Source organism: Mus musculus, chromosome 18, assembly GCF_000001635.26.
Source record: "Mus musculus strain C57BL/6J chromosome 18, GRCm38.p6 C57BL/6J".
Taxonomy (NCBI): Eukaryota; Metazoa; Chordata; class Mammalia; order Rodentia; family Muridae; genus Mus; species Mus musculus.
Genome location: NC_000084.6, coordinates 56,918,301 through 56,941,691, shown reverse-complemented (window position 1 = coordinate 56,941,691; position 23,391 = coordinate 56,918,301). Strand labels below are relative to the sequence as shown.

Sequence of the window (23,391 nt, the reverse complement as noted above, 5' to 3'; positions counted from 1 at the left end):
TTCTCAAAGAAAACCATGTCCATTAGGTGCCAGTCCACATTCCTCCTTCCTCTTTCCAGCTGATGCAACCATACATTTGCTTATTCTGGGCATTCCATAGAAACGGAATGATAAAATATGTACTCCTTGTCTCTTTTATTACACTCCTCGTGGCTGTCTTTGACTTAGCATAATGTCTTTTAGGCCCATCTGTGTTATAGTGTATATGCATACTCCATTCCACCTGATTATGGCTCTTGGTGGTGATCATCTGTGTTTGGGATCAAACCTTACAGACATGTGTAACCCTACCATGGAGCTATATCTAAAGCCCCTACTTTACTGTATTTATTTATGCATTACTAAATGATGGGTGTGTAAGCAGTTACAAAGAGTGCCTACCTAACACTTCATTGTTACTTCTTATTATCACTTAGTATGTGTGGCCTAGTATTCTAGAGTATTTTGTTTCTTTGTTTGTTTGTTTGTTTAATTTGGTTTTACCTATAATTATTTTTCATTCTATAGTCTCCACATAGCAAGAATTTAATAAATGTTTGACAAGAGGATGCATGAGCAAGTATTATTGGTTCTCCCCATGTGGGTTAGGAAGAAACACAAGGTACTAAGAGTGAAAATATTAAAATGAACCAAATAAGAACTGAACAGTGGATCAGTAAATGATAATATCAAAGACCGATGGTTCTCAAATAAACCTTAATCTCTACATGACTTCCTAGGACAATATGTGGTTGTTATAGTTACTTTATACATGTGGTTCTTTTGCTGGTAATAATCATGACCTGGTTGGTTAGAGGCCTAGAAGACCCCAGACATCCTTCTCTAAATGGACCCATGGTGTTTTGTGATTGTACTTAGCTTATGATTGAATTCTAGAGTTCTTGATTCTGGCTGAGCATCAGACCTCTCCCAACTCCTAACCAAGAGCTTTTCCAAGGTACAGATAATCTAGCTTCCACCCATCACTTACGAGTCTAGAGGCTGAGTAAGGGTGAGGTATTCATATGCTCTTCAAAATGTAGAGACATTTCTGGTTTGACAATGACTATTTCAGAACCAGCCTTCAGGTGAGAAACTTCATGTTACATGGAGTGCAAGCCCCCTAGTCCTAGCAGTACTTAGCTTCTCCTGTGAGTCTGCTACCACCAAGGCTACTTCACGTTCTTTTTATTTGGAAAGAGTTTGTAGTCATCTTTTATTAGCTAGAGTCACATGCCGGGTGACCCTGTACAAATCACATAATCCTTTTGTGTCTTAAATTTCCTCACATGTAACCTGTAGGTGGTAATGCCTGCCCAACCCTAAAGGGGTACTGTGGGGACTAATGAGGGCCTATAAAGCAGTCACCAAACACGAAATGGTCCATGCATGCTTATTAGACAGGTATGAAGTCCTAGTCACAGCCTTTTAAAATGAGGCAAATACCAAAAGAAACACTTAAGCAGGCCTTCCTGCAACCTTTATCATCATTTGAAAGCTCCTTTCCCAACATCAACCTATTCCTTCTCGGTACCAAAACAAAGAAACACAAACTATGGTCACAGGAAGACAGTGCAGTAAAAAAAGTGCAGAAAGGAGCCCTGTAATCTGTTTGCTCATCTCTTCCATGTGACACAAAGAATATGTGGTCAAAGATACCTTCACTTGTATTTCACAATGAGACTAGGCAAGAATGAGGAGGCAGGACTCCATACCTTGGGAATCTGGGTAGGTTTTATAAATATGTTGGCCCACAACTCACAGCTCATTTGTGTGTGTGTTCAGCTTCTTGGAAAAACAAGAAGAAAACAAGCCTGGATTTTAAAATATTTCTACATTTTGCTTTGAAAAGGTCAAAGTTTAAAGGGTCAGGTCCACTTTACAACTATTTAGTCCACAATTGCATGATTCCTGTGACTGTCCACTCTAGCTAATGTCAGCCCTGAACCTTAGGGAGAAAGCCCTTTCTGGGCCACTTGATCTTGATCCCACTCATACCTCCTTGGGAATTTAGGTTGGATTTCTGAGGGGCATTTATTTGCCTAATTTGAAGATTTGTAAAAGATCCTAATATCTGTAGGCAACACCACCAATCTTTGCTGTGGAGGTTACCTGAAGTTTCTGTAATTCAGCAATTCACTTATAAGAATACCAGCTTCCTACAGAGACCCCCACCCCCACCCCAGGATTTGGTTGGCTGGTGTGCCAGTTTTATGGAGACTCGTAGACTAACCTTTGACAACAAGCAAGATGAAATGTACAGCTTTTAGACCCTGGTCAGTTTTCAGAAATTCCATGGAAACAGAGCCCTGGAGCAGTGAGCCTTGTTGGTAAAGGGAATTATCTGCAGCCACTGTTTTAAAATAAAGTGAATTCAAGTATGTTTCTACCTCAACCATCTTAAAGGATTTCAGTACTTTTTGCTGAACATTTTAGGAGAAGAAAGAGCCACATAGAATTTATTGCAATAGTCAGAAGATATTAATGCTAATCTATGCCTTCAATGGGATTCACTTATGTATCTTTAACACTTTCTTCCACTAATATGCAAAATCCCCTGAAGTGTGTATTGTAGTTTTTTTCCCTTTGTAAAGATACAAATGATTATAATAGGTTACATGATTCCCTCTGAGTCTCTCAAATTTCTGTTTTTCTAATATCTCAAAGTAAGAGTTCCCTGCTTTGCAGATCTACAAGCCCAAGCATCATGCATTCATTCCATCACCTTCCTTGGTGACACGTAGGCCGCCAGTGTCCTACCCCACTGCTCTTCTTGAAATTGGAAGACAGGGTCATGCCACTTTTAAGACTGGATAGCATTCGGGTACAAGTTTATGGCCTAATGCATGCTCTTCACATCTCTTAAGGGGAAACGTAAATTCCTAGGTGAAGTTTAATCATCTTTCTGCATGAACTTTGCTTTCTCTCTCTTAACTTCTCTAAAAGAAACATGGAAAAACTCTTAACTGTTCTTGATGACGTCATATGATCTGAGCCGAACCAAACACATCACTAGAGGATAAAAAGGCAAGGAGAGGGCCGCATTCGGATAGTTTCCTAGTTGTCTGGCCCATTATTTATGCCTGTTTGTTCTAGAGGCTTTTCTCACTGGTTATTGGTAGGATTTTTTTTTAACTCTTTCCCTAAATCAGATCAGTAAAAAGCATCCTATTTGACAAATGTAATTTTTGTGTGTGTTTTAATTTTTATGTTATCTAAATAACCTTGGAGCTTCTCTTCTTTGTAGGAAGATTTACATAAACAATATTTTCATTCAAAAATATTTGTGGGTTAATGATAATATTCCTCTTGTTTAATTTGAATTATTAAACAGTAAAAATGCTGAAGAAGACCCTAGATCTTGAGATCTGGGGTGGAGGAAAGGGGGTGGGAGGGAACAGAGACACAGAGACACAGAGACAGAGAGAGAGGGGGGAGGGAGGGAGAGAGGGAGGGGAGGGGGAGGGGAAGGGAGGAGAGGAGAGAGATTTGAGGGGTAAAACTTTAAACAGAGATGGGCAGAGGTTAAATGGATTCGACTGCAGTGCTAAGAACAGGAACTATAGTGCAAATGGAATGACCAGTGTTTTGAGAAAGATTCTGAAGTAGTAGAAAGACTAGGCTGAGATCAGAATGTATGCAATATCCACAAGAATGTCATTGTAATTGTAGAGGCGGGGGGGGGTGAAAATTCTCTTTCTTTTTACCCTAGAGCTGGATGTAGACATAAAATACCTAGAATGTTAAAGCATTATTTTACTTCTGGAAAGATACTTGGCTAGGGGAGGGGGTGTGCCATTCCTTGGGTATCCTAAATGCATGCACACTCCAGAATCTGCACCTGTCCTTTCCAAGTGAGAAGTCAGAAGTCTGGCTTTCGAGTCCCATGTCTCATAGTTATTAGGTCCATGATCTCGTGGAGGTCCCTTCCAACACCTGTAATCCCTGCTTCAGATGATCCAGTGCTCTCTTCAGGCCTCTGTAGGCACCTGTGAACACGTGTGCATGTGCACACACACACACAATAAAACTACATATCTTTTTAGATTGACGTGAAGTTTAGAAAGTTAATATGCAATGACATATTTGTGGAATGAGCATGTAACCGCTATTAGAATAATGAGAAAACAAGAGAAATCAGAGATAGTCTAGTCCAGCCCCTGAGGCCCATCCATGGGCTTGAAATTCATATATTTTATATGGGCATTTAAATTACTTGGAAAGCCTGTTCCTTTTCTGCTCTCTGGTCCTTTCCCAATAACTACTCTGCTACAGTTGGAACATTCTCCTATTCTGTGTTAAATTATTTCCCCACCTTCATGTCTCTGTGCTATTCCCACAACCCACGGCCCCTTTAGTCAAAACTGACCCAAGCTTCAGTGGCTTCGAATCTCCAGGAATCTTAGCAAACTCTCACTTCCTCCTCCTCCCTTATATTTTGGTCCTTTCTCACTAGGGCAGCTTTGATTGACAGACCACTGCCTAGTCCAGCAGAACTCAAGTTGCTGCAAGAGAGTGGCCACACATAAGGTACCCATGATTGTGCACTGCCACCACACAGATGTTGATGCCTTGCCAAAAGTAGTATTGAATAGGCATCTGATTGAATGAACAATTTCACACCCTGTCCCTATTGTGCTTTTGGACAAAACCCCTTGCCTCTTTCAGTCTCAGATGCCTCAGCTATGAACAGAGGATAACAGCACAGGCATTCTCCCCAGGTGTGCAGGGAGAATAAACCAATGACTGAAAAAGCAATTTAAAATTGTAAAATGAGATGCTATATATAAATGTTACATAATCAAAATCATTTCCTTCTGTATTATGTTTTATTTGGCTTTATATCTTCAAATCCTTTGTGGGTTTCAGGATTTCACAGATGCAATACCATTCACATTAGTACCTAGATTCTCCTGGGTAATAAAACATTGTGTGTATTATAGATTACAGCTACTTTTCTTTGGCACACTTACATGTGAATCTGTCATAATTTGAGGTATTCATAGTAGCTAATGATAAAATTCATTTCTAAGGGATAATCCATTTTTTTTTCTGTCTTTGCCTGGCCAGTTATTACTCTAATACTTTTGCCTCCAGGGAACTAGCTCCCATTAAGTCTAAGATCTGGGTGATGAACATAGGTTTTTAGAAGCCTAAATTTTCTAGGAGCTTTACAATGAGACCTGGAAATATGGCTTGGAATTTAAAGCTCTGTTTGTTTCCTGTGTCCTTCTCTATCTTCCTTTTGATTTGAGTGTTAAGAGTCACTCATTGCAATGTGATGTCCTAGGAATTGGGAAAGATATGGGTTAGGTCTTTCACATGAAAGCGAAGCAGTACGAGTTTAAGACGCTATTTTTTTTCCTTATTTAATAAATTGCCAATAGCAGAATAAATTTTCCTATATTAACTCTAGTGCCTATAAAGAACTTTGGACCTTCAAGTCTATAACCTACTATTATTCCTAGAATAGTTTTTCAACTTAGAACTTCTGAGGAAGGGGAGTCCTTACATGTTAGAGGGTTAAAGTAGAACACTGCATTCCATAAGTACTTAGTATTATCACTAGAGGGACTTCCACAAGCCTGGTGCTGTGCTAGCTCTTGTTCAAGCTTCATAACAAGCTAATGGGGCAAACCTCATCACCTCAGTTCTCCCGGTCTCAGCAATTGGATTGCCAAAGAATAGGACTTCTTCACGTAGCCTGAAATGCTTCCTGGTTTAATTCTATCTGTGAGAGTTAACTGTATGTGTCAATTTCACCAAGCCACGGTATACCTGATTAAACATTATTTCTTGATCTTTCTATGGTGGTGGCCTGAGTACTCTGATACAAGCTACAGTTAGCTATCTGGGATGAGGAACCTCAGTAGAGAAAATGCTTCCATTCAATTCCCTATAAGCAAGGCATTAGTAAGGCATCTTCTTGACTAATGATTGATGTAGGAGGCAAAGCCCACCTGTGGATAGTGCCACCCCTGGGCAAGAGATCCTGAGTTGTATAAGAAGCAGGCTAAGCAAGCTTCAGGGACAAGCCAGTGACCAGTTCCTGACTCCAGATACCTCCCTTGAGGTCCTGCCCTGATTTTCCTGCATGATGACCTAAAACTGTAAGCTGAAATAAAGTGGTTTCTAGATAAGGGTAACATTTGTGTAGGTAGACTCAGTAAACCGCCCTCTCTCACATGAGCATCACTCAATCTGGGCAAGCTTGAAGGCACAAAGAGAATTTCATTGTTGCTTCCTGCCTGCTTGAGCTGGAGCAGTACGCATTTCTTGACTTTAGACTGGGCCCTATTATGCACCTGATTTTTTAAGTCTCTAGGCCGGGAGAAAAGTTAAATCACTGATTTTCTGACGGACAACAGATCATAGGACTTCGTGGCCTCCATAACTGAGTTGATTCCCAATAGTGAGTGTCTGTGTGTGCATATATAGATCCCATTGCTTCTACTGCTTGAGAGTTCTACAGTGGAGTCGGTTCCCCATCCCATGCCCATATCCAACACATGATCTTCCCTCTCTCAATGGCTGCCTAGTCTCTCGCTGTTGTTCATTATGAGGGTTTTTTGGTTTGGGTGGTTTGGTTTGGTTTGGTTTGGTTTGGTTTGGTTTGGTTTGGTTTGGTTTGGTTTGGTTGTTTTGAGACAGAATCTCACTATGTAGTCCCTAGCTGTCCTGGAACTCACTATGTAGACAAGGCTGGCTTCGAGTTCAGGGAACCCCCTGTTTCTGTCACTCCAGTGCTGGGATTATTGGCATGCATCGCTGTGTCCAGCTTCAGTAGGAAGTTTCAAAGCCAGGAGCATGTTTGTTCTGAATTTCCCTTAGTCGACTCCTGGCCAGCTTCTGTAGTTTTACACCAGATCATCATTTTTCTAGATCATTAGCGTCCTCCATCGTGGTTAGTCCTTAGTGGTATAAATTTTTTTAAGAAATTGACTGTAGTTTTTCTTCTGAGAATGTATGTTGAAATCCCAAGTTTCTATGGAACAAAAACTGTTCTTCCCTACTCATTTCTGTTAGCGCATTTTATCGTGGTTGGATCAGTACCAATCTAACCCTCAAATGGAGAAGTTGCTTTGGCATCCAAGTAGAAGAAGAGCGCATTGTTCCGTGGGTGGTGGATGACACACGGGCTGAAGATGCTGTGCCACCAAAATATCTTAGGAAGTTCTCTCCTAGTCGATGTGTCCAGACTAACACCACACTTCAGTTTGCCAGAAACACCTCCATGACATTTTGTAGTCTGTGCAGAAATTAATACTTCAGACTGCTTCATTAGTTATCTCTCTCATCTGTGTGAAATTGGTCAGAAATATTGCTTCATTGTCATACATGGGAAGTGATTAATGAAGTTAATGACTTGTTCAAGGTTTCAGAATGATTCCCAGGCAAAGCTGCTAAGAGTCTATAGCTTCTGGCAGGGATTTAGAAATTTTGCATTTCTGTGCAAGATCTTTTCGGTGGCCCTTAAAAAAAAATGTGGACAATTTTCAAAGTAAATCTATGTTGAAAGAGATGGAGGGAATGGAAGCATATTTTCCAACTCTAGATCTGCTTCAACTCTTTCCATTTTGATTATATATTATCTCCTTTTGAAAGTGTGTGTGTGTGTGTGTGTGTGTGTGTGTGTGTGTGTGTGTGTATGAGAGAGAGAGAGAGAGAGAGAGAGGGAGAGAGAGAGAGAGAGAGAGAGAGAGAGAGAGAGAGAGGAGACAGAGAGGAGACAGAGAGGAGACAGAGAGGGGACAGAGAGAGAGACAGAGAGAGAGACAGAGGAGACAGAGAGAGACAGAGAGAGAGAGAGAGAGGGAGAGAGAGAGAGAGAGAGGCCATTTTACATGTGCCAACTTTGTGCAATAGATCCTCTCCTTCCTCTTTTCTGGGAATCAAACTCAAGTTACTAGGCTGTACATCAAGGACTTTTACCTGATGAACCCTCCCACCAGTCCTTGCAGTGTGTGTTTAGTTGGCTTTTCTCTTGCAGGCATAAATACTATATAGTATACTATATATATTGTATAGCAGTGGTGATGCATGCCTTTAGTTACAGCTCTCAGGAGGTGGATTTCTGAGTTTGAGGCCAGTCTGATCTACAGAGGGAGTTCCAGGACAACCAGGGCTACAAAAAGAAACCCTGTCTCAAAACACAAACAAAGAAACAAAGAAGCAAGCAAACACACAAAAGAGCTATGACCTAAAGCAACCTGGGAAGGAAAGAATTTATTTGGCTGACATATCTTAAGTCATGGTCCATTGAGTAGAGGCTAGCCAGGACCTGAAGCGGAGACCACAGATGAACACTGATCTGTTTCCCATGGCTTATTTAGTCTGTGCTCTTACACACCCCAGGACCACTTGTCAAGACCTGGCACTGCCCACAGTGGCTTAAGCCCTTCTACACCAATTATCAATCAAGACATTGCCATAGGCCAATCTGATGAAAGCAGTTTCTCAATTGACGTCCCCTCTTCTCAGATGACTCTAGCTTATGTTGACAAAAAACAAAAAAACAAAAAAACCCTACCCAACACAGTATGCATTCTCTTTAGCATCTTTTTAAATGCTTGGCAATCAAAGGAGGATGGTAAAGGGCCTTTCCCCTTATTTCCATTTATAGGACAAGAGTCCAATGAGAACTAAACAGATAGAAATTGCATATGTAGGAAATTGTCCAGAGCGCACTATTTCCCCATTTCACCCTCACATCCTTCCCCTTTTCAGCAGTCAGTACCACGATAAACACAAAGCATTTGCAGTGTATAGTAACCATTGTCATGGGGTCCCCCTTGAGCAGCTAAACACAGTAAGACAATTCTGCCAGCTGTTTTACAGCCAACGAAGAAAGGGTAAACAGAGGTTAAGTGGCTGCCAGAAGCACTCGCCATGACAGCTGTTCAGATTGGAACTCATGACTCTTACCAGTCATAGCCTTTTGAAAGTATAGCTTGTCAGAGAGGGATGGTGGTCCCTAAAAACAAATTTGCTTAACATCCACAAAGAGAAAATCTGCATCGTGGTTCTGATTCTTCCCATTCTTTTCAAAATATGTTTTTTAGAATCTTATGCATGAGCACTGTATTTACATCATTCCCACCCCTCTGCCAGGTCCTTCTGTGCCCTCCCCAGTGCCTGCCTTAGTGATTGTGTGTGTGTCCTATTGAGTCCATTTGTGTTGCTCATATGTGTATATATGTGTATATGTTTATGGCTGATTGCTTAGGCTTGGATAACCTATAAAGAGACTTAGCCCTGGAGAAGACTGACCCTCCTTCTCCCAGCAGCCACTAATTGTGATTCTCCATCTAAGGCTAGGGCCTTATGAGATTCCTCCCTCCACATTTGTATGTCAGTTGGTATTGTTATTGTTCAGGTTGTGTTTAGACAGTCATATTTGTTGAGAGTTTATGGGTCTAACCCTCTGTCCTACATAGAAGTTACAATCTCACAGTAGACATTTTGGTCCTCTGACTCTTCCAACTTTTCTTCCCCCTCTTCTACAATGTTCCCTAAGCCTTGGGTGTGGAATTTGTGATATGGATGTATCAGTTGGGGTTGAGAATCCAGTGGTCAGTGTTTTTCTGTATTTTGACCAATTGTGGATGTTTGTAATAGTCTCCCCCCCCAAAAAAAACAAAACAATACAAAAAAACAAAAAAAAAAAAAAACCCAACCCTCTAATTAGAGCTAAGAGGTATAAAGTATATCTGTGGGTATAAGGATAAGTATTTAGAAAACAGAAATTTTATTTGTTTGGGAAAGCATAGTTAGTTCCTTTTAGGGTCAATGATAGTCACCAGCCACAGGTAGTTGGCTAGGTTTACAGTACCAGACATGAATTCCCTCCTAACGAGTGGGCTTTATGTCTAATTAGTTTTTATTAGGTAGCCTATGGCTCTTGAGAGCGTTTTTTACCCGAACTGCTATATCTCTACCTCTATCTCTATCCCTATATCTCTATATCTAAAACTCTATCCCTATCTCTAGTTGGGTCTGCCATCAACAAGTTAGAATATGTAGCATTTGTCTCTCTGAGTCTGGGTTACCTCAATCAGTAGAATATTTTCTCTAATTCCATCCATTTATCCATTCACCTGAAAATTCTATATTTTTGTTTATATCTGAATAGAATTTCATTGTGTATATGCATCATCCACCCATCAGTTGAAGGACGTTTAGGTTGTTTCCATTTCCTAGCTATTGTGAATAGAGTGGCATTGAATACTGGAGTACAATATCAAGTCCTTTAAATTTCAAAAGAAAAAGGTTGTGAAAGACATGAAAGATGGAAAGACACCCCATGTTCATAGTTTGGCAGAAGTAATGTTGTAAAAACAACCATCTCACCAAAAGCAATCTACGGACGCAATGCAATCCCAGCCAAAATCCCAAAACGTTCTTCACAGAAATAGAAAATGTCCTAAAATTCATAGGAAAACATAAGACCCCAGGTAGCCAAAGCAATTTTGAGAAAAGGGGACAGTGCTGGAGGGATGACAAGCAATATTACAGAGCCATGGTAAAAAACAAAAACAAAAACAAAAACAAAAACAAAAACAAACAAACAAACAAACAAAAAAACCCAGCATGTTACTCGGCACAGAGGCTGACATGCAGACCAATGGAACAAAATACAAGACCCAAACACATAACTATTGCCATCAGATGTTTGACAAAGATGTCAAAAATGCACACTGGAAAAAAAAGGCAGCATCTTTGATAAATGGTGCAGGGGAGACTGGATGACCACATAGAGCAGAAGTATTAGACCTGTATCTGTTCCCCTTCTGCATAAAAACCAACTACAAATGGACCAAAGATGCCAAAGGGGAACTGCTAGAAGAAAACATAGTACCTTACAAGATACAGGTATCGGAAAGGACTTTCAGAATCAGACACCATTTCCTTAGGACCAACAACAGAAAAAGCAGACATAGAACAAGACAGTTCTGTGCAATACAAGAAACAGTGAAGAGGAAGCCTACAAAGTGGGAGAGAGCCTTTGCAGTTAATTACCTAAGAGAGTATTACTGGGGCTGGTGAGCTGGCTCAGTGGTTAAGAGTGCCAACTGCTCTTCCAAAGGTCCTGAGTTCAAATCCCAGCAACCACATGGTGACTCACAACCATCTATAACAAAATCTGATCCTCTCCTCTAGAGTGTCTGAAGACACACTACAGTGTACTTACATATAATAAATAAATATTTTAAAAAAAGAGTATTACTATTCAGAATATATAACGAACTTAAAAAAAAAAATCAAGAAATCAACAACCCAACTTAAAAATGGGTTTCAGATCCAGAGTCCTCAAAAGGGGAAATACAAATGGCTGAGAAAGATCTTTTAAAGTATTCAACATCCTTAGCAATTAGAGAAAAAAATGGAAATTAAAACTACTTTGAAATTTCATCTCACCCCAGTCAGAACAGTGAAAACCAACAAAACAAGTGATAACAAATGCTGGGCAGGATGTGGGGAAGGTTGAACCCTCATTCACTGATAGTAAGATTGCAAACGAGCACATCTTAAAATCAGTGTGAAGAATTCTCAAAACGCTAAAAGTAGGTCTGCCATCCAACCTGGCTATAGCACTTTTTTTATCCTTAAGCCATTCCACAAACTTCTCACCCCTTTGAGTGGAAGAACTTTTATGAAATGGGCAGGACGTAAACAAGTGGCTTTCGCACCCAGACCTGGGGTGGGGGGGTGGGGGGTGTCTTTTTGTTTCCTATGGACAGTGTTAGCCTAAGTTCCTAATACAGGAAGTGATCTTGTTTCCACTCACAGAATATCAGGATAACCCAAAACTCAATAGATTATTACGGGAGCTAGCAACTAAAGGAATGTTCTGTCTTGTGTCCAAGTGATAGGCTTTTGTAGAAACTGCATACAATAAAAATAAAATAAAAATACAACACAATGAAAATCAAAGATGGTGTGGAACCAATTGGTTATCCAGTGTCAAGTGGTCAGCCCTTAAAAAGTACAAGTAATGCCAGGTGTGGTGGCTCACGCCTTTAATCCCAGCACTCGGGAGGCAGAGGCAGGCGGATTTCTGGGTTCCAGGCCAGCCTGGACTTCAGAGTGAGTTCCAGGACAGCCAGGACTATACGGGAAACCCTGTCTCGAAAAACAAAAAACAAAACAAAACAAAAAAAATACAAGTAACATTATATAGAGCCAACAGATTATATTTATATATTTACACACATATACATGTGATAACAACTAATGAAAAAAGAGACCATGAATTTGAAAGAGATCAGGGAGCAGTATAACGGGAAGGCTTAAAGGGGGGAAAGGAAAAAGAAGAAATGTTGTATAAATTTTAATCTCAAAACAAAAATGTTTTTAACTTTAAAAAGATGGTGTGGGGATGTGAAAGTCGTATAAATGGGCTGTCTTTTCTGTGCTGGCTAGTTTTAGTGTTAATTTGACACAAGCTAGGGCCATTTAAAAAGAAATCTTTTTTTTTTTTTTTTTTTTTTTTTTTTTTTTTTTTGGGTTTTTGAGACAGGGTTTCTCTGTGTAGCCCTGGCTGTCCTGGCACTCACTTTGTAGACCAGGCTGGCCTCGAACTCAGAAATCCGCCTGCCTCTGCCTCCCGAGTGCTGGGATTAAAGGCGTGCGCCACCACGCCCGGCTTAAAAAGAAATCTTAATTAAGAAGATACCTAGATAGGATCAACTCTGGGCAAGTCTGGGAGGTATTTTCTTAGTGATTTCTGTAAGAGGGCTCAGCCCACTGTGGGTGGTGCCACCAATGGGCCTGTGGTCTTGGTTTAGGAAAACAAGCTGAGCAAGCCATAAGCAAAGCAGGCCAGTAAACAGCATTCCTGTGTGGCTCCTGCATCAGTTCCTACCTCCATGATCCTGCCTCAAGTTCCTGCTCTGACTGTGTGGATGATAAAGTATCAGCTGTAAGATGAAATAAACCTTTTCTTCCCCAAGTTGCTTTGATCACTTCTTTTTTAAAAGTCACAGTAACAGAAACAGATATATCATTCATTCTTAAACAAAAACTGAGATGTACAATTAATCTAAGAACCATGGGTAGATATATCTATCTATCTATAGAAGAAATGGAAAATTCAACATAAAAGCTATCTATTTCTTGGGCTGGAGAGATGGCTCGGGGGTTAAGAGCACTGTCTATTCTCCTGAAGGTCCTGAGTTCAAAACCAAGCAGCAACCACATGATGACTCACAACCATCCATAATGAGATCTGATGCCCTCTTCTGGGGTGTCTGAAGACAGCTACAGTATACTTACATATAATAAATAATTTTTTTTAAAAAAAGAAAAGCTATCTATTTCTTATTAACTAGAGGAAATTTCTTTTATTTTCCCCTCAGCAACTAATGTAAATGAGACTTTATGTAGAATCATCAGCCAGTGGTTGGCTCCTAGTGCTCTTAAACAAACCTATATATCACAAGGGCTTCACTCTCTCTACTAAAATTATTTTTAATATTTTAATATTATAATCGTTGGGGGGGTGTACACACACCCATGCACATGCACCATGGTGCACATGTGGCGGTAAGAAGTCAATTTGAGGGAAGTCACTTCTATTCCCCTAAGTGGGGCCCAGGGGTAGAACTGAGGTATTCAGACTTAGTAGCAAAATACTCTTTACTGTCTGAGCCATCCTACCAGCCAAAAGAGGGTTTTAAAATAACAATTAGCACCAGTGAGAAACCCTCAGAGGGTGTGATCATGATGAGCACTGATAGTCAACTTCTCGTTACATCGTAAGTGTGAATGGAAAAAGTCCAAAGAAATACAGTTCTTCCATGGCAGCTTCCTGATTATCCCAGCTAAAGATGATGTTCCATGGCAGCCCTCAGCTAAGGGGCTTCCAGAGGGCCGTGAAAGCAAACAGAAGATTGAAGGTCTCCTGCTTACTGTAGTTTGGATCCAAGACACACGGGTTGGAGGGTTGGTTTCCAGCCTGTGGCACTATCAGGAGGTTGCAAACCCTTTAGGAAGCAGGGCCCGTGGAAAAGACACTGGGGCATCTCCATCTGTCTCCCTTCTCTGTCCAACCCCCTATTCTTGGTCACCACTGGAGTGTGTGGTGGTGTTCTACCTAGGGCTTCCCCCATGAGGCACCATGCTGCCAAGGGCCCAAAGAGATCAAGAGATCATGAACTCTAACTGTAAGCCAATACAACACACTTCCTTGGGTATTTTGTCACACTGAGGAACTCTGACAGACACACTACTAGAACCGGGGAGTAGTCGTCTGGACCTTCTTTTCTGAGATCTCCAGACCTGTCCTCACCCCAATCCCACTCCATCCCAATATGAATAGAGATTCTTATATTCTCTTCACCTTATCTACCTCTAAAGTTTTGTAGGCAAAGGTCATTCCCTTTAGTCACTCCATAGCTGCTAGTGACTGCTGGAATTGAATCTTATCGCTACCAGTCTTTGTGGTTCAGTAAGGAAGAAAGAACTTAATGTGCACTTTAAGATCACTAATTTTTTCTACAGCTTGTTAAGGTCCCATTTTTCCCCTTCTGAGAACCTGCCTGCGAACCTCTTTCCACAGAGTTTAAACCAAACCCATGACAGAGCTCACCTGAGTCGCAGCTTTCTCTGCTGCTGGTGCTGTTTCGTTTCTTGCCAGATGAAAGCTGGCCTTTTACCTTCCTTCTCCCTGGTGACCTCATCAGAACCTTTTCATGAGACATGAGTTATAAAGGAGGAAGTTGTGGAAGTCAGATGGCCATTGAAATTACACCTGTGGCTCTCTCACACATGAATAGTCAGTCACCTGTACTAAATGGCTACATAATCCCTTAGAGTTTCTCAGAACTGAGACAGTGATCTGAAGTGTTTGGGTTAGAAGCAAGAGTATGGAGGTGGGGGACACGTGATTGGCAGACCATTAGCAAGTTTGGTCCCTTTCTTGTCCTGTTGTGCATTCCTTTTAACTTGAGTTGGATGCACAAGTACAGGTCTAAGCACTGATTGGATCTACCCAGTCCAAGAAGATAGTCTAAGACATGCTCATATTCTAAGCCTTAGACAGCAATACTCAAATATCTGCTTTTGACTCTCCATTCCCTTCAATCTCTCTCTGTCTGTCTCTCTGTCTGTCTCTCTCTGTCTCTCTGTCTCTGTCTCTGTCTCTGTCTCTCTCTCTCTCTCTCTCTCTCTGTGTGTGTGTGTGTGTGTGTGTGTGTGTGTGTGTGTTTGATCTTAAAACCTGGCCAAAAATACCATTCAGGCCAGACCTAAAGGCTCCCAGTGCACTCCCTATTACCAACTATGGGCAGCTTCACACCATCAGCCTAATCAAGGTTTTCCAAAGGGTAAAGTGGGGAATGCAGAGTCCGATGGATGTGGCTTGCTTGCACTGCTGCGGTTTTCTGTCCAAGAAGACTGGATGGTTTGGCTTCTCGATATTCCTGGAGGAGCCAGCAGACAGCAGCAGAACCCATTGTGGAGAATAGGAAATGCATGGGGCGCCTTTGGGCATGGGAAGAACCAGGCTTTTGTTAAAATGTCCCTGGCGGTGTGGAAGGAAAAGGAGAGTCTTGCTTTGTACTTTCCCAGAGGTTGGCTGAGCCAGAGTCCTTGTTTCGGAGACAACCGCCAGAACGAGCTTAGAACCGAACCGTCTCCAGTGTAGCTGGACCTGTGAGACTCAGTCTGTTTGAGTACTCAGAGTCCTCCCATGACTAGGGCGCCTTTAGGGCTAAGTTCCTTGCCTCCTGTTGGTGTCAGATGTGAGGGTTGTTTTCCCGCAGCGTGCCCATTCGCGATGGTTCTGGGAACTCCTACGGTCTGTCAGCAAGAGCCTTCCCTGGCCGCAGCCTCGTTCCCGGGGCGTTCGGGTCACACAGCATCAGACCATGCAGGAGCCTCCCCAGACGACGCCGTCGCCACCACCACTACACTTACCACCACCACCGCACTTCACAACTGCCAACTTGCGGGCAGCTAGAGCGTCTCCGGGCCAACGCTCAGCCGCAAGCGATTGGACATTGAGTGAGGGGCGGGACTACGCTCTAGGCACCTCCTACGGCCTCCAAGGATCCTGGTGCCCTGACGATTGGCTATGGCCTCCGCCAGTCAAACACTAGTAGACGCCCCGCCTTACAGGGGCTGGCCCGAGGCTGGCCCCGCCCCAGGGCTCCGCCCCCTTCGGAGCCTAGTCAGCGCTGCGCTGTGTTCCGCCTCATTCGCTGAGCGGGTCCGTGGTTTGCCAGCGCGCTCTGGGCGACTGCTGAGCCAGGCGACCGCCGAGCTTGCGGCGATCCCCGTCAGGTGCCCCGCAGAGCCAATGCGCCCAGGTGCGGCGGGGCAAGAGCAGCCGGCGGTTCCGGGCAACTTGGGACTGAGGATCTGCTGCAGGGGCGTGGATTTGGCGTCTCTACTGGGCCAGGAGGGTGAGTAGCCGCGCCGTGAAAGCGGCTCCTCCGCGCCGGGTTGCCAGCGAGCCGAAGACCGCGTCGGTGCTGGCGGGTGGGAGCGTGGCGGCTGTGGAAGGGCAAGGCAAGGCAGGAGACACTTACTCTCTGTCAGCGTCCCGGCTCCCGAACTTCTGGTTTTCAAAGCATCCCAACTCGGCCCAGGACATGCCTGTGCGTCGGAACCGACTTGGCGTTGGTGGTTGCCACCCTTAGGTCCCAGACGCGCCCCTGCCCCTCTGCGGCGGCGACACGGGCGCGCGGGGACACCTCGGTGCGCACACAGCAGTTCCTAGATGGCTTGAGAGTGGTTCCTAAACATTAACCGGCGCCCGAGCCGGCGTGCGCAGCGAGCGCTGGTCGCGTTCCGACTGAGAACTGGAGGGACCCGCTGGGGACAGTAGCAGGCCTCTTTCGTACTCTGCAGATCCAAAGAAAATGACAGCGGTGCTGAACATTAAACTTTGGGAAGTAATTGCTTCCTGTCAGCCTTTGAATGTGCGCCCCTCTTCCCGGGTTGCTCAGACCTCCGCATCTGCTACAAGGTGTGTCTGAGGAACTTGGTTAGGACCAGCAGGGAGCGTAGAGGCCAACACCAGGCTGGGTGTCCCCCAGCCTGTTTTGGTGGTGTTCATTAAAACACCTGCGTGTTTTACGTGATGAAGTTGTGGCAAGAACTGACAACTGAGGATTCAAGGTTAGACCTGACACTTTGTTGCTAAGCTCAGGTTACACTGTCCCCCGTTTCCTCTTGTAGTAAATGCAGCTTGATTTTTTTTTCTGAGTGCAGTTGCATGCAGCTTATATTCTGTGTGGACTAAATAGAATTCAGTGCAATATTGCCTTGCAATTCTTATTTGATTTGAATGAGAGCTTATTAAGAAGACTATGGAGAGTTGGCTCTGGTGTTGGGAATAGTTCTGTCTTTTATAATACATAAAACGTTGAGTTATGTCATATATGGATGTACAAGTGCATATATCTGAATCTATGTGCAGGATTGATAGGGGGCTGAGGTAGAAATATATAAAGAATTAACTCAGCCTTGAACTTCCTCTCGCTTATAGAGATGAACGCGCTTAGCTATAAGGTATATATTGTCCTGTATGTGTAAGCATGTCTGACTCTTGTCTGGTCTGTCTGAGTCAGTATATGTCCGTAAACTTTACGAGCACTCAGTTCAATACCACTCAGTACAGATTCCGCGTTCCTGTTTTACAGCCCAGCCGCCGCCAGCCAGCCCATCTGTTAAAACATAGCATGTACACTTCAGCCAGAACACTGGGGTGGATAGTGGGTAGGGGGCAATCCTTAGGAAAACAACACGCTACAAACAAAGCCTTTCGCTTGACTTCTATTTTCAGCTATTATTTGGCCAGAACTTACAGCTTTAATGAGGGTGAAGCAGGGAATGGTGTCTCTTAGAACAGGGGGGAGTATTTTCTGATATAATTGTAGCCATAATTTAGGAGGGGGAATTATAGAAGAAGAAAAAAATCCCCTGAGAAGAACTGTGGTTGTTACCTCGACAGCAAGGTTGGTTGGCAGTAACATGTATATCACAAACTGTTGTCTTTTGCTTCAGAGGATGTACTAAAAATAAATTGTTTTGAACACACACACACAGTTTAATAAAAGTAAATAGAACTTTACTGCCAAGGCTGAAGTTAAGATTGCCTTACTAATCCTAATGAAACATGCCTTTAGGAATTGATACCCTGGAAATCAGTTCATATTTGGCCTAATCACTAGTAACAATGGTTCACAATGTGTAGCTTAAAAAATAATAAAAAGGCTTTATCATAAAAATTCTGATGACTAAAAAAGTATGGGAGGAGTATTATTATAACAGCTTGTTAAGTTCCTGCTGGCAAGTGACTGATACTTAAAAAAGCTATAAATTCCTTTAATGGTATAGTTACTTTTAGTGACAATAGGGACAGCACCTTCATGAAGCACAGTTGATCTTTTTCACAGTCATTTTATGTTCTTGATTACAGTTTAATAGTGGTGTTCATTATAAACTGGAGTGGTTTTAAGAATCCATCACAAGTGTTTTTGTTTTTATGTTACATAAAATTTGGATGAAATACGTAAATCCCTAATATATATGTCTAAATGTATGAAGGGCTATACAGATCCTCCTGGCTTCACATGAATCCTCCAAATAAACTGAATAGCCCCATGGGAATTCTGTTCTTGTCCTAGAATTACTTCTGGGGCCTAGGGTAGCTTAGGAATCTGCATTTTCAAGCACTCAAGACGTGTTCTGATACGAGGGACTTGAACTTGAACATCAAGAAGTACTGGAATGGTGTTTAGGAAATAAAATAACATGATCTATGAGTTGACACAATTGATTATTCAGAAATTCCAGGTGGTATTTACTGGCCTTATAAAATTGATAGTTTAACTCTCTCAGCAAAGGCCTCTTTGCCCTGTGCCTGTAATCTTCAGTCATTCCTATTCTGAATTGGCCCCAATTTTAAGGAAGTCTAGATGGAGAAGCAAGATAATAAATACCTCACCTCAGTCTTGGGTCTCTGCTGTCTGTTTCTGTACCAGAGATGCTGGGATGTTCTGGGCTGACTCGGCCAACCCTAATGCACATCGTTCCTTCATTTCTCCAAGAGATGAAAAGAGAGCCCTTTTTATCTCTTGGTGCTAGGACAGAAGTATGCACATAATCAGGGCTAGCACGGACTTAAACGGAATCAAGTGTTTCCTCGGGAAACTCTAGCTACTTGGCTGACCAGCCATGAGCCCCACCCACCATGATACACTCTGAAAGTTAATTTAGATTTACTTTAAGCTGTTCCTCAGAAATTGAAAATACACTGTTTAGCTGTATTCTTACTGAAATCTGGGTTAGTTTTTATTTATAAATTATTAACAATTAGTCTTTTTTTACTCAACCTTCTGATCCTGACATGTGCATTCTGTGTTTCGTTCTTCTATTCCATACTGATAAAATTGTCTACATTAGACTTTTAGGTGAGGTTTGAAAGAGAATGTGTCTGTATCAGAAGTTGTCCTCTCTAACATTCAAGTTTAAAAAAAAAAAATCTCAGAGGTCAGAAATGTCAAGACTATTTACTTCCTTGATGACGAAGGGATTTAAGTAGGTTGAGAGATTGACTTATATAGTTCCAGATCATTGGATCATTACGGACACGTTTATGGAGCAATTTCTGTTCTGAGGACTACTTGGCATTTGATAGGCCACTCAACAATCTTTAGAGGACAATGATTCCCCCCCCCCCCTTAGTTCCAGATGAGCAAAGAACGGCCACAAAAGCATGAGGCGTGGCTTCTGTCTGTCATGCTTCAAGACAATACCAGTAAGTCGGATGTTGGTCTTACACTGTGAGCTGCCTGCCTGTGTTTACTTTGTGAGAACACATCTTCTGAAACCATTTTCCTTTCCATTTCTCTTTCTATTGGACTTGACTTTCTAAGTTTTCCTTATGAAGTTAACCAGCGTGTGTGATGAATATTTGGGTGACCCCGAGCTTAATCAGCCAACCTTGACATAGAGAGGCAAATAGTTTGCGAAAGGTCACGGAGCACAATTGGGGACAAAGCCTACATGAGGAATTCTTTGGACCCACACTTCAGTCTCATGCTATTTTTGTCTGTGGCCACGTTATACTAATACTACTGTTTCTACACTAACAGAAATATTACTTACACTCCATTTTCCAAGCTTCTGCATGAGTTGACGGATTTAGAGTGGCTGTAAAACCTGAGGTATACCACAGCCCCCCAGACAACAGCACTGACTTATTCCCTCTTTAGGCAGACAGGCAGATGGGGATGGGAGGGGAGGAGAGGGGAGGGGAGGGGAGGGGAGGAGAGGAGAGGAGAGGAGAGGAGAGGAGAGGAGAGGAGAGGAGAGGAGAGGAGAGGAGAGGAGAGGAGAGGAGAGGAGAGGAGAGGAGAGGAGAAAGCAAGCAACTACAGTAGAATGCAGCCTTTCTTGAAACTGGGCCATAGGTCATTACGAGCTTCTGTGTAACAATTCTTTAATTTTTTTTTTTTTAAACCATGGCACACTTTTGGCATCTAACTTTCATTTGACAAATTCTTTTCAAGTGTTTGACCCTTTTTTCTTTACCCTTATTCCCACAGTGAAATCATTTTTGTAATGGCTCACCTTTCAAGTCAATCTGTTCTAACATCCCCTAATACATAAATTTCAACCATTTTGAATACCCTTTTGCATTCCTACCTTTGCCAGTCTAGTGGTACTCAGTTGCTGAGCTAGAGAACCTGCAGCGTAGCTTTAGCTTTGTGGATTTAACAATAAGGAAAAAGAAAACTAGAGAAGGATGATATTGAAGTAATAGTGATATGTGCATCACCCTCGATGTCCCCGGCTTACAGTGTCAGTGTTATATTTAAGATCCAGATGAATGAAGTGACAGATGCACTCATCTGTGGCCTCGCAGACACTGCTAATACAAGCTGAAAACATAGCTGTAGACAGCAGGGCCTGGGTTACACAAGAAAAACAAATGCTGAGCTCTGAAAAAAGAACTGGGCCGAGAGTGAAGGGTCAGGGGTGGGGGCGGGATGAGGAGGGTGTGGGAAAGAAATACCTCCAGTGAAATGCCAGACAGAGTGGTAAGAAATTTATAGAAGCGTGGATGGTTTGGGGTTTCTTGCGGGCATTGATTCTGTTTTATATTGTCTTTACAACCCACTCACCCTGTTTGCTTTTAATAATTTATTCTAGCAGCAGGCCTTCCCCTGGTTAGTTTCTTTTTTATAACTTTTTTCCTTCTCATCTCAAGGTCTAATCAGAGGCATATATAATAGTGTGGCTGGTCTCAAGTACTTGGGAAAATCCACGATCAATATCACTACATCATAAACCCCTGACTGTTCCGTTCTGTTTTGCAGTGTTTCCTTCCCTGTTATATTTAACTTGGTATCTGTGCTTTAAACAATATTTTATTAATCTTTGCACAATAAGATGTCTGATCTTATTCTTCTTGGCTGGAAATATCTTTTGAGTAATCCATCATCAGACCACCATTGATCTAATGATGTATTTATTGCTCACTATTGCAGCCCTGGCAAGAAACCCAGTATGGTTCTAAAAATTTGATTAAAAAGAAATCAAGTTTTTGCAAGGCGTAGCCATCCAATTATATTAGGACCTGCCAAGTATATTTTATGCTAAAACACACACATATTTCAAGTGAGCAAAATGTGCTCTTTTTGAAGGTTCTGAAAACTTTTTTGCTATGAAATAAATAGAACAAGAAGATGCATATAATTGGAAAATTATGAGTGTGTTTTCCAATATTTTCTTTAGAGCTGAGGTCTCACCGTGGAGCCCTGTCTGGCCTAGAACTCACTGTATAGACCAGGTTGGCCTCAGGCTCAACAGAGATCTGTCTGCATCTGCATCCTGAATGTAGGGATTGCAGGCAGTGCTCCACCATATCTGGTTCCAAGATTCAATATTTTTTGTTTGTTTTATTCTGTGTTTATAAATGTTTCACCTGCATGTATGCCTGTGCATGATATACATGCCTGGTGCCCACAGAGGCCAGAAGAGGACATAGATCCCCTGGAACTGCAGGTACAAACAGGTGGGAACTTACCATGTGATGTGTTTGCTGGGAATGGTCCTCTTGTAGAGGACCAAGTGCTCTTAACCACAGATCCATTTCTCCAGCCCCCATGTACATACAATATTTTTTTAAAATTGTGCTCTTACACTTTATCATAGATAGATTTATCTTTTTAGATGACATAAAAACAAATATGATAAGAACTAGCTCCCAGCCTAGAAATCAAAATAAGCTAAAACTTAATTAACAAATACTAATTAAGTACCTGTCATGGGCAGACATTATTATTTTAAGAAGAATTACAGTTGACTATTAGCTCTTGTCTTCTTAGCTAGCTCAAAATTCATTTCACATGTTAACACTTTGGGGAGATTTTTCTGTATGTGCTCCCATGTGGACTAATGATCTCATCTGCCCTTGTCTCCTGCACTCTCCTCTCCAGCCTGGAACCCCTTAAAGGCAGGGGAACTATTTGCTATCTTATAATCTCTCAAGAAAGCTTGGCAAAAAAATAGTGTCTATGTGCACTAGGTGCTACAAAGAACTATAAATGGACATTGTTGGGCCTCCAAAGAGTGTGCATAAAAACATCTACCCTAAAGAACAAGAGTGGCAGAAACAGAATTGTAGGACCAGGCTTGGCCCTTCATTAAATGCTCATCCATCATGCTCCACCTTCAAAGTTCCTTTACTTCATTCTTGCCTTACCTCCTCCTCTCACTACCTCACTACCTGCCTGTTATGACTTCTTAAAGAATCTCTCCCTCCCCCTCTCCCCCTACCCCTCTCCCCTTAACTCTCTCCCTCTCCCCTCCCTCTCTCCCCCTCCCCCTCCCTCTCCCCCTCCCTCTCTCCCTCTCCCCCTCCCTCTCTCTCTCCCTCTCCCTCTCCCCCTCTCTCTCCCTCTCTCTGCCATTCCCCATGACCATTCTTGTTCTTGTGCCCCTTGTTAGATCCTAAAAGGCAGCTTTTCTTCCACACTTAGGGCTGCCTCACTCTTGTCTTCTGAAGCCACTGATGCCTTAGTTCCTTTCACTGTCCAGTGTAAGTGACTAGGTAGCATTGGTGGGGAGATTTGGGGGCCCTTTGAGGAGCAAGATCCTGATGAGCCAAGTAGCCACTGTCCTCCATATTTACTGTGTTGAGGAACTTTTAAAAATAATCATTGAAGTATATTTTTAGCTTAGAGATGAGGTTTTATAATAGTTTTCATTTGTAAATCCCTTTTCCTTGAGGAAGCCCCCTCAACATAGCTGTTGAAGTTTAGTGACTTAGATAAGTTAAGTGCAAGGAGTTGCATTACTGAAGTCATGTGTAGACCATGCATTCAAGAGCTTATAGTTCAATCGAATTAAGCATAACTGTCTGAAATAAAGCCATTAAGATAGCTCTTTCATGTT

The 23,391-nt window shown here is 42.3% G+C and overlaps 1 protein-coding gene and 2 long non-coding RNA genes across 5 annotated transcripts in view; 1 reads left to right on the top strand and 2 right to left on the bottom strand.

Annotated features, from left to right (window-relative positions):
* Positions 1–15,949, bottom strand: part of Gm34632 (predicted gene, 34632) — a 42,578-nt gene extending 26,629 nt beyond the window's left edge. The window contains exon 1 of the long non-coding RNA NR_166732.1: positions 14,570–15,949. This is a non-coding gene — a long non-coding RNA (predicted gene, 34632). The remainder of the gene's footprint in view (positions 1–14,569) is intronic.
* On the bottom strand, positions 1,174–5,432 carry Gm10536 (predicted gene 10536). Its single transcript, NR_033455.1, has one exon. It is a non-coding gene; the product is annotated as a predicted gene 10536 (long non-coding RNA).
* A 227-nt stretch (positions 15,950–16,176) lies between the features above and the next one.
* The window catches only part of Marchf3 (membrane associated ring-CH-type finger 3), a 163,800-nt gene continuing 156,585 nt past the window's right edge, over positions 16,177–23,391 (top strand). For all 3 annotated transcript variants that reach the window (NM_177115.3, NM_001374228.1, NM_001374227.1), the window contains exon 1: positions 16,177–16,385. The gene's annotated coding sequence lies outside the window, so the exon portion shown is untranslated. The remainder of the gene's footprint in view (positions 16,386–23,391) is intronic.